A 12,135-nucleotide genomic window follows, 5' to 3' on the forward strand; every position below is an offset into this window, starting at 1 on the left:
AAGTACCATTAGACACAGACCGAGGATGCCTACATACAAACTTTACAGGATCAGCTTATGAAGTCAGAGCACATGCATGAAAAAGGGAACAGGTTAGTGAGGTGTCAAAGCAGAAAACACGGGGCTTGATTCTTCCAGTAGTGTTATCACACGGATGGGATCCCCAACTGCACTAAGCACAACTTGACAACCCCACAAGTGCAAAGCTATTTGCCACAACCACCCGAGACAGAGGGGCTGTCCACATAAACAAGGACTAGGCAGCGTAACATGCATTCAAAAGCACGGATATGTGCCCACAAGCTTAAATTCATCTTAAAGATGTTGCATGTTGGATAAAAACAGAGGCATGTGATAACTTCCGTTAAAAGTCATACCTTACTCAATTACCAGTCAGATTCTCTATAAACCTTTCAATGGAGAAAACATGATAGATGTCCTCTGCAAACAAGTTCAACTGCGTATAAGCCTTTTTGAGGAGCAAGTCAACAGCATAACAGCAGCAAAGACCAAAGTTCAGTACTGTATCTTCTGACATTAATGGTTCAGATTTTACAACTGCCCTTTGCAACAGTCAATTTCAAGACCTATAAACTTCATGGCTCTTAAAAAAAAGAAAACAGGAGCCACAAAACCTAGAGCTAGGAACCACAAGATCATGACTAGCAACTACTTAGATGATTAAACTTTTAACTGTTCCAAGCACTAGCAACTACCATACAAACAGCATGAATTGCAATTTCATTAATTATTTGGAAAGAAAAAAAAAAAAGGCTGAAAAAATAATATCCAAATTTCAACAAAAGATGTTTTCTAGTTTGCACTGGAATTCTGATCATAGATGAATTAAGAGGAATCTCACTCAGTATCCCTCCCTTCATACTTTAAAAAAAAAAATTTGCAGCATATATCAGAAACCCTGCACTGGACTATCTGTTAATCCCACTCAGCCCCACAATACCCACTCTCACCCGCTCCTGCATTGTTGCATTTTTATCCTGCTCCCACCTGCAAAAACCTGAGATCCCACAAATCCTGCAAGAGAGATAGCCCCATGCTACTAAAAAAAAAAAAAAAAAAGTTTGTTAATTTTTTTTTTTTTTACACACACACACAATTCCGACACAATTTTTACCACTAAAACAATTTAACAAATCTTGCTTAAACCATGTAAAAAAACCAAAACTTGAACTCCTGTTATAACAGACAGCAAATCTGTTTCTATCCCTTGCCTAAATTTAACTATTAAAACCTTTATTTAAAAAAAGAAAAACTTGCTTTACATCGCTGAAATTCTATTTATGACAAACTGACAAGAGATTTAGTGTTTTTCCACAAATTATCGCAGTTTGGTTTTTTTTACCCACCCCATCCCACCCGCAACAACGAACATTTTACTCACTCCCACTATTATGGCAGTGGGGTCCTGCAGGACCCATGGGATCCCAGTCCCACTGCAGGACTTTAGCGTACTATGAAAGTCTACCCATTTGCTATGGGCTCTGTTGATGCAAACTACTAATTTAAAGAGAGACACGCTTTTCTAAAAAGCGTATCTGCCTGAAAATGTTGTCCCTACTGTTATTCCAAGTAACCTCTAGAAGGACTGATTGAAAGATTAAATAAAAAGATATCAAATGTAAGCAAACTGAGAAAATAGAACTCTGTGTATAGTCAATTTCCCTGTAGGGTCAGTCAATATCTTCTATGTAGGAGAAACCCACAGAACAGAGGAGATCAAAAGAATTTTTAAGAGGAGGAAAAGTGAATGAAAACACAAACAAACTCGCAAGGGGATTCAGAAGCAGATAAAGTACCTGAAACTACTTCTAACAGGCTTGTTTAAATGAACCTGATTTAAGTTGATAGGGGCAATGGGATCACCATGAAATTATTCAACACACTTTTAAGTCTCTCTGTACATGAATGCTCTGTAAGAGATTTACTGCATGATGTAATAACATAACACTAGAGACAGAATAAAAATGCAACTTCAGAGTGCTTGCTTCTAGTGTTGGGATTTAGGTAACAAATCACAACTAAATCCCTCTTCTGAAAGCCAACTGAATTTTACTAGCATGAAAGAACATTGCTAGAGCAATAATCAAGTTAATCTCTCAACATTTAACATGTCTCATTAGTGTTCTACAAGCTTGCAGGAAAAAATTTCAAACCTCTCCCGCAAGAAAAAAAAACAGGGTTTTTTTAAGTCTTTTTAATTTTTCAATTTGAGCTATTCCTCCACTATCTCATAGCTCTGATAATTGTACCACTGACTAACCTCCAAATAACTCTTTTTATCATCACTACTATAAACAGCCCCTCCTCAATCACAGTGATAGGAACCTGGAAACTCACTGTAGCTGCATCCCACCCTACAGCGAAATGAAACTACTTGCTGGAGCAAGAGGAATCCCTGTGCTGAAACACTGCTCATGCAATTCTTGGGGAAGTATAACCACATCTTAAGTAGACAGGCCAATGCATAATGGCAGTAACAAATTACTTGGTTTTAAAGGTAGGGAAAGGGGGAAATATTTTAAAGCCACACTGTTGGGTCAGGGTAGGCTCAAAATTTAGGGTATGTAAAAAACAACTTTTGGTCAAGTGAAAAAATGTATTTTCAAAATTTGTTTGCATACACTTTACTTTTAGAGAATTATTATTCACCAGAAGTCTACACCACCCTACCATTGCAGCATTCAGAAACAGTATGAGAACAAAGAAGTGAAATTGACTGCTCCAAGTGACAGGATGAAAAAAGTAAACAAATGGCAAAAGTGAACTGGCTTTACAGAAAGCTTTCAGTTTTAATAATTTTAGGTGCAGCTACCAGATGCCAAAGAAAATACTGTATAGCACAGGGACAGGAGAAGAATTCCCCAAAGTTTACTTCATATGTTCATTAAGGATTACTAGATTGCTAAGAACAACTACACACAAGTCTTTTTTTTTTAAAACACGAGTTTCAACAATTTGAAAGTCCAGGGCTTTTATTCCTGGAGATGGAGATCAGTAATTTATTGTTACACATTGTAAATCTGTCTCACTCCCATCTGATGAGGTCTTTATTGAATGAACACCCGGTGAACCATCCCTCTTCACTTCTGCCTTTTTCACCCCTTTTCTTTTCCCACTGTCAGGTCTTTCCTTCTTTTTAGGAAGAAGCATCCCCTGCTCTTTGCATTAATTGTATAATTTTACACAGACCCCAAAAACAAGAGACAAATAAGTATTTCCAACCTATTTTACATGGTTCTTCATACAAACAATCCAAGAGACATTTCTTAAGCACTTACAGAACATGCATTTTTGCCAAAGTACAAAGTCATCACATAATACACCTTCCATTAGAAAAATATCCACAGGCCAAACCAACTACTCACTACTCCAAACACTCAAGGGACCAGATAGCAGCTTTCCAGGATCCCTTCACTTAAAAGCTGGGTGTCGTTACATTTGTCTGGTGCATACAGCTTCTTCAACAGGCTCCATTGCAAGACTGGACTTCTGTACATATTGAGTTTCCCCACCTCCCCAAACTTTTTTTTAACACTTTTCTAGGTTCCTCAAACTTTCCCCCTTAAAGGGTCATATCACAATGACCTTCTCACCTGGATGAAGGCTGACAGGACTCTTCATAGCCCACGAATGTTACTCTTGGATTGGTCATTGCAGAGCAATGTGAAGCCCCAGGTCCCGTGGTACTTCCTGTCCCCTGAAGCTGGAGATGAGGTCCTCAGTCCAAGCCTCCCGATTGAGCCGATAATTCTCCTTGCTTATTACTATTCTATGGCTTCCTGCTCTTGGAGGAGATTGTGCTGCAATAAGAAGTCTCTGCTCATTTTTCTAAACTCAAAGTGATCAGCTTGAAATTTTTTTGCCCCGTCAAATACTGTACAATGAAACATTTAAAAACAACTGGTACTTTCCAAAGGTTGCCTACAGTAGTTCTAATGTAACTATATTAAGCAGAAACGATTCACAGAGTTCCTGCAAAAGGACTTCAGCACTAGGGAACACTGGTGGGCTGCACAAGTGCTGAAAGTGTGCCCCAGTCATTTTTTGGAGCTCTTCAATATGAACAACTCTCAGTCACCTGTATCAGATCCTGTAGCAGTGTGACACACTGGGCCATCCATTCAGTCACTCAGAATGGAATGACACTACTCAAAACTATATTAGCCACACACGAAAGCACTATTTTTTTTTCAGGGAGGTGCGCAGGCTGCTAACTGCAAGTGCAAATGCTTTACTTAAATCAGCAAGTCCATTTGGTAAAAACCTGTCCAAGGCATGCAAATAAAAGCACAACACTTCATTGTGCAATCAAGAGCTTTTAGGTCTCCCATCCTCAGATGTGAGGAGCCGAACAGTCCACATTCAGGAGATAGTGACTTAGAGCAGTGGTTCTCGGCCAGGGGTATACATATCCCTGGGGGTATGCAGAGTTCTTCCAGCAGGTACATCAACTCATCTAGATATTTGTCTAGTTTAGAACAAGCTACATAAAAAGCACTAGAGACATCAGTACAAACTAAAATTTTATACAATGACTTGTTTCTCCTGTTCTATATACTATGCACTGAAATGTAAGTACAATATTTATATTCCAATTGATTTACTTTATAATTATATGGTAAAAATGAGAAAGTATGCCATTTTGCTGTACTAGTGTGTGGGACCCTTTTGTATTTTTATGGCTGATTTTGTAAGCAAGTAGTTTTTAAGTGAGGTGAAACTTGGGGGTATGCAAGAGAAATCAGACTCCTGAAAGGGGTACAGTCATCTGGAAAGGTTAAGAGCCACTGACTTAGAAGCACAGCAATGAACTATGCAAACACTTTAGTCCTCCATTACTCTATTAATGAAACGAAACCCTAGATCACTTTTATTAAGAGCTCACACAAAAGACAAGAGCATTACGAGTTTGCTGTACATAATGGGTGGGAAAAGCACCATTATCTGTCTTGCCCCAGCACTGCACCCTTTTATTTGTAGTTATTACTGCAAGCTTCTTTTTTTTTTTTTTTTTTTCAGACAATGGATGTGCTATTGTAGGTACCTTTATGTCGTGCCAAAGCACATATACACAGCAATTCAGAACAATCAGCCTTGCTTTCATGGGAGCAAAGGTTGCAGCCAAATGAAATGGGTGGAGACCACATTAAACAATCTTGGAATCTGCGAATAGGATATAGGAAAATGTGACCATAATGCAGATGCAGAGTTCCCTTTCACTTTCAAACGATACGGGTGAAATAAAAGCTTCAGGAAACAAATTTAATTATTTGAATATATTAACTAAGCAGAATTTTTCTCACTATGTTCACGAGATACAAAGAGTCTTTAAATGGTGCACTAAAAGGTCTTAAACTAAAAGGTAAGTTTCTCAGCCGAGAAGGAACACTCAGATTAAAAGATACAGGATACCTGTGAAATGTCAGCATATCGATTCTAAGAACGTCCATCCATCCATGCAGAACATTCCCGTCTCTAAGATGTGACCAGATTCATATTTGCCTTTTAAAAAGGGGGATTTTCAAACTGAAACACCTTCCTTCCCCTTGCTTGCTTTTCAGGTGTCTGTTAGTCAGCTTTCTCCTTCACAAATCAGGTTCTGCCTCTGCATGATCATGCACTGAAGTCATGTCCTTGAGTCTGTGACATCAGTCTGTTGCCATGGTAATGATGAGGGCTGTCCAAAATTCAGCATTATGGCATCACTGCAGGATCAAGCAGCAGAGAAAGCTAGCATCTGAAAGTTAACAAGTGTGGCAGGAACAATTATTAAAAGGCCTTTCATTTAAATTTTAGCAATATGTTAGCCCCAAGAGATAGCTGCATTCTGAAAAGTATTTTTTAAAAGCCTTCTGTTACACAGATGTCCAGGAGTTCATAGAATCATAGACTTTAAGGTCAGAAGGGACCATTATGATCGTCTAGCCTGACCTGCTGCACAACGCAGGCCACGGAATCTCACCCACCAACGCCTATAACAAACCCCTAACTTATGTCTGAGCTACTGAAGTCCTCAAATCATGGTTTAAAGACTTCAAGGTGCAGAGAATCCTCCAGCAAGTGACCGTGCCCCACGCTGCAGAGGAAGGCAAAAAACCCTGACCTGGGAACACCACCAAGGCTGACAGCAAGTACCAGCCCAAAATGTGGTCTTACTAAGACAACGATAGGGGATGCAGTGTGCCCATACAAACAGAAGGGAGAACGTGTCTGCTAGGGCAGCCAGAGTGATGAGTGACAGCTTGGAACAGCAGATACATCTTTGGGTAGATGACACTACATGGGTCACTCATGTTCCCACACAAACCCAGACCTATCCTGCAGCTGTAATTTATCTACAAGGGATGGCTCCTGCTGGCCTGTTATTGTGGAATGACACTTTTTTTGGCCTCAGAGTTCCAGGAGGTCATGAGATAAGGTCATTGTTATGGAAAAGGTGATGCTCCACATGGCAGGCGCTCCAAAAATCACAAGAGGCCTTGAGTTGGATGCCAAGAGTTTGCACTGAGGAGAGGAAATCAGAGAGCAATGATCTGTGCACCTGTAAACAATTCCCATAATAAACTGTGCAACAATTAAAAAAGTACCTTAGCGTTGTCACTCCGTGTAGGCTTAGACATTACAGTTCTCTAGGGTTTCTTGCACACTCCCGGGAATGACATTTCTGAAGAGCAAAAGAAAGAGGGAGGTTAGAACCACAAACAATGAATATGTAACAAACACGCTCTTTAAACTAAAAAGAGCCACCAGAAACATCAACAAATGCACAGCAGAGAACACACTGACCAGGAAACAGATCTGGAGGGTTCCACTGTGAAGGGACCATATGAATCATAGGACCAGAAGGGACCTCGAGAGGTCATCTAGTCCAGTCCCTTGCACTCATGGCAGGACTAAGTATTATCTAAACTATCCCTGACAGGTGTTTGTCCAACCTGCTCTTAAAAATCTCCAATGATGGAGATTCCACAACTTCCCTAGGTAATTTATTCCAGTGTTTAACCACCCTGATAGTTAGGACGATTTTCCTAACATCTAACCTAAACTGCCCTTGCTGCAATTTAAGCCCATTGCTTCTTGTCCTATAACAACAAAAATTTTTCTCCCTCCTCCTTGTAACAGTTTTCAAGTACATAAAAGGTTGTTATGTCCCCTCTCAGTCATCTCTTTTCCAGACTAAACAAACCCATTTTTTCCAATCTTCCCTCATAGGTCATGTTTTCTAGACCTTTAATCATTTTTGCTGCTCTTCTCTGGACTTTCTCCAATTTGTCCACATCTTTCCTGAAATGTGGCACCCAGAATTGGACACACTATTCCAGTTGAGGCCTAATCAGCGCGGAATAGAGCGGAAGAATTACTTCTCGTGTCCTGCTAACAACACTCCTGCTAATACATCCCAGAATGATCGCTTCTTTTGCAATAGCGCTACATTGTTGACTCATATTTAGCTTGTGGTCCACTATGACCCTCAGGCCCCTTTCAGCAGTACTCCTTCCTAGGCAGCCATTTCCCACTTTGTATGTGTACCACTGATTCTTCTTTAAGTGGAGTACTTTGCATTTGTCCTTATTGAATTTCATCCTATTTACTTCAGACCATTTCTCCAGTTTGTCCAGATCATTTTGAATTTTAATCCTATCCTCCAAAGCACTTGCAACCCTTCCCAGCTTGGTATTGTCCATATATGAATGACAGTCAAGGTCAGCTCAAAGAAGAGGAAAGAGTTGTGACTTTACTGAAATGTGATCTAAACCCACCAGCAAGACACTGTAGCAACTGTCTAGCCTTAGGGTATGGTTCCACCTCTAGCCTATCTGACGGAAAATGGCTATATTACCTTTGTCATAAGTTTAACACTTTTCAAAGACACCCACAAAAGGCACAACAGGAGGGATTCTCCCCTCTGCTACAATCCACATTCACTGCTCCGTAAGAGCTTCACAGCCAGTCAGAGGACAATTTCCCCAGCACAGATGGTGTGCTGGACAGCCACAGGCTGCCTTGTGCATGCCCCTTGCAAGTACCAGCATAGGGGGTGGGGCACAGCTATCAACACGCTGCTACAAGCCACTCTGGACATCACAGACAGTTCCCTAAATTACACCACGAACAGTTTTGATCACTAGGATTCTAGGCTGATTGGAAGTGCAAAGGGGGCTTAAAAGCCACCTCTGCTTTTCCCTCCCTCGGGCTGCACCTCTGCATGCTGCAGCTCCAGAAAGAGTGGCACAATGTCTTGCTCCCTTAAAACACCAAGGACTGCTACAATTGCTCACGGACAAACGTATGCCTTCACTGAGGGCTGCCAAACACCTGGCTCAGGAGTGCCAAGTTACCACAGTGAAAGGGTGGCTACCCTGCCACCAGGGAAAGTTCCACTGGTCAGCCAGGAACTTGGGGAACAGTGTCATCATTGCTTCCAAAACAAGTGCTGCCCCTCCAGGGAAAGTGCAAGAGGTGTGGGCATCTAGGGGCATCCATCCGTCAGACTGTGGACGGGATAAACGTCTCCGTGGTAGACTGCAGAGCATCCCTTTTTAAAGATGCCCATCCTTTTCCTTGCCTGTTCCTCTGTCTGCACCAAACACGTGCCCTTCTTGGGGCCAGGCACTGGCTTCCAAACACCTCTCTACCACAATCAGACTCTTCATCCTCACAGCAAAGGCCCTGCACAGTGCTGCTCCTGCCTTTATAGTATCTATGGTCACCCAGCCTCAAAACCCTGCTTACCTCTTACACTTTAGAAGTTTCAGCTCACTTTTTGGCTCCCCTGCCTTCTGCCACACCCATCACCTACTGCCCCTAGCCCTTGAACATCCTTACGTCCCTTGGAGCCCCTCAATGCCAACTGGCAGAGGGCACACTATACCATCACTCACATCAGGCCTGACACATTCATTGCCCACAAACCACCATTGTCATAATCTGTATCGAAAAAAAGTTGTGCAAAGTATCATAAGCAAACTGGTAACATGCTGGTCCTGAAATTCACTGTGTGATGTATGTACAGAAACATACAATTGCATGCTGGAAATATGTTCTTAAAATGCATTTGGCAGGCAGTGCATAAAGTCCAGCCTGCCCCCGACAAAAGGAATGTGTCTTTACCTGTCTGAGCAGCTTGATCACAGAGGCCAAGGAAAAGTACATTGAGCTACCAGACGAACAAAGCCATGGAGCTAGCAAGCAGGGGAGATGACCTCTTAACAATCACATCGGAGGATGGAGTCTGCACCCCGAGGAAGCCTTCCAGGCTCTTGAAACAGAGACAGTGAACTTTGAGGTAACAGAACGAGGGCAGAGACTTTTGAGTTACCCATCACCTAAGGGACAAAGGGGAGCGGCAGCCTTTGAGTTCATAAAAAGTGGATCCTGTTGACCTGGGAAGCAACAGTAGCTGGAAACCGATTATAGGTGAGAAACCTGCTCAAATATTGTAACTTGCTGAAATTAAGTTTTAGTCACTAGAAAGCATGTTTTGTCTTGTTTTACTTGTACCATATCTGTCCCTTTCATCCTGGCCAATTAGCACTTAGATCTCTATTCTTCCTTAATAAACTTACTCTTCTTTTATTACACAGCACTGAGAAGCTATTGTATTAAACTGGAGAGTGAGTCCTCAACTAACCTAACAGGCTGATGAGCACAGTGTCTCTTTGGAGGTAGAGAATGTAACTTCTGAGTGAGAGGGACTGGACACGGCGAAGACACATCTCTGGGGAACTTGGGAATTGGGCTTTCCTGGTTAGCACCTACAAGTCAAGGTTTGGCCTGACAGAGTCCTGAAGAGTTTGCTGGCAAGGCAGGCAGGCTGGTGTGGCAGGGAGCTGACACCCAGCTTAGCAGCAGCAAAGCTCTCACTTGCTGAGGCTGAGAGGGGTGACAGTTGCTCACAGTTCTAGGTGCCTCAAGAGAAGCGTCACAATCCTCCCTGACTCACTCTCAACACTTCCTCTTCCAACACTGACCTTCTTTGCTATAATCCTGGACCCACCCCCAGTTTTTAAAAGAGGAACCAACAAGCAGCATCTCACGATCTCAGCTCACCCTCTGCTAACCCCTCCACCCACTTCTTGTTTATCAGCATCCTCCCACACTGGGTTATCAAATTTAAAACAAACCACAGGGCGGGGACCCATAGTTTATTGCCACACACACTTATGGTGCGGTAATAAATAAATTCCACAGCCTGTTCGAGCCTAAAGAATCTGAGCTTGGTTCAGCTCTGGTTTACACCAGCTTCTGAATAACTGAACGGCTCAAGTGCCACTATTAACTAATTCACTGCCAATCACGTTAGTGGAAACACCTAGTTTGAGTGATTATCTAGCATCACTGGATGTAGTGGCAAATATTAGGACATCGAATTGTTGCCGAGGAGCGCTTGGGAAGAAAACAAAAGTCAAATCTCTCCACCTCTAAATGTAACATCACTTCCACCCATACCCAGAAGGATGAGAGAAAGAAGAAATGCATCCTCTCCAGAACAAAGCCTCAATTGTCTCCCAATTTCCAAACCCAAACACACCTTCCTGCTGCCAAGAAAACCAACTGTCCAAGGCTTCAGCCTTTTCCCAACCCTTCTGACAGCTGTTACAACAGCAGTCACCTGGTTTTCAGTACAGGAATCTGTAGCACAGTGAGAGCTGAAACTCTGAGGCAGCATTAAGTAAACCGAATTTAATATCAAAATGAATCCAAGTCCCTGCTTCATAACTGGAGCCTCTCCTGCATAATGCAGGCTGAATGAGCCCTACACAGGGCCTTGTTTATAACTAATAATTGAGATGGATGGGGGAGCGGGGGAAGAGGGTGGGGAGAGAGAAGGAAAAGCGATTTTTTTTTTTTTTTAAACATACCCCACACACCATAAGATACATAGAGAATTGCATCCAGGCCCCACAAGGAGAAAGTCATTTCATGTCTACATGGCACTACACCTCAAATGTGTCTCTTGGGTTCTCGGCCCTCCAGGTCAGCATTGTAAGTTTTGCCCCCTGAGAAGAACAGGTACAGGATGCTTTGTGGAAGACACACTGAAGACAAGGACTGAAACAGGGCACTGGACCTTGGGGCACATGAGCATACCGTAATGCATCCATTATGGCCCTTGGCCTTTTACACTGGAAGCTGCAGTTGCAGGTCCCGTACTTGCTCCTAGCATATGCTCTGCAGAAAGTCTCATATAGGGCTTGCTGCCTCTTACACAGAGGGGCAGGCAAAGGAGACCCAAAGGGCATTCTATGCAGGGAATAAGAACTGGCGGGGGAGATGTGAAGCCCTGGAGACAAAAGCCAGAAAAGACCCTGAAGAGTGGTGAAACTGTTTCAGGTTGTGCAGTTTTGGTCCGAAGCCCCAAGAAAAGAAATGGAGCTGTGCCACTGGTTGAAGCGTGATTTCACCATCCCTGGCCAGCAGATCACCTATCAGCTTACGTGGGCATAAAAGGACAAATTCAAAATAGTATACACAAATACCATAATGGGAACACACACACTATTTGGTAAAAATGGGTTAGCCCCTGCAAGTATCTAGTATGACCAAGGAAAGGTGATATAATCATTCCACAACCACCTGTTACCTGGCTGATGGAACAGAACCAGGTTTTATGGCATCTTTGGCACCATGTAGAGGAAAGGACATCACTACCAGACAAGAGCCGTATAACATTTCTCACCCTGCAAGATACCAAGCTGACCCTCTAGACTACAGCATTTGGAGAATTGCACTTTCACTGCTCAAGGCTCCTTCCTAGTCCACTGCACTAAAGACATCCTAACCTCTTTGAAAATCAGTACCTAAACATGACCACAAAGTTTGTGTTCACTTGCATACTGATTTTCAGGGGGTAGGGTTTTTTCAGTGCAAAAGACGCTCCACAGTTCATAAGAGAAAGGCTCTCAATTAACTCGCCTGTATAAAGAGACTAAGCATAGGCCCCAATAACATGGTTTTTAAAGATCCCAAGGCAATTTTTGCAACTGTGTGCATTAGCCCCAACACGCTGTGTCTTTAAGTCAGTTTGTAAAGTGCTTTCAGATCCTTCTAGATGAAAGCCATCATACAAATGCTAGTCCTAACTTGGTGGAGCATTTTGGTTTTGAAATTCCC

General features: G+C 42.5%; 1 protein-coding gene across 6 annotated transcripts in view; it reads right to left on the minus strand.

Moving 5' to 3' along the window:
• FBXO34 (F-box protein 34) overlaps nucleotides 1-12,135 on the minus strand; it is a 66,628-nt gene that overhangs the window by 36,122 nt on the left and 18,371 nt on the right. For 3 of the 6 annotated variants that reach the window (XM_074956475.1, XM_074956471.1, XM_074956474.1), the window contains exon 2: nucleotides 6,609-6,685. The gene's annotated coding sequence lies outside the window, so the exon portion shown is untranslated. Of the gene's footprint in view, nucleotides 1-3,614; nucleotides 3,822-5,065; nucleotides 5,185-5,433; nucleotides 5,726-6,608; nucleotides 6,686-12,135 lie in introns of those variants that run through there. The other 3 variants (XM_074956472.1, XM_074956470.1, XM_074956473.1) reach the window with 3 other exon arrangements.

Source organism: Natator depressus, chromosome 6, assembly GCF_965152275.1.
Source record: "Natator depressus isolate rNatDep1 chromosome 6, rNatDep2.hap1, whole genome shotgun sequence".
Taxonomy (NCBI): domain Eukaryota; kingdom Metazoa; phylum Chordata; order Testudines; family Cheloniidae; genus Natator; species Natator depressus.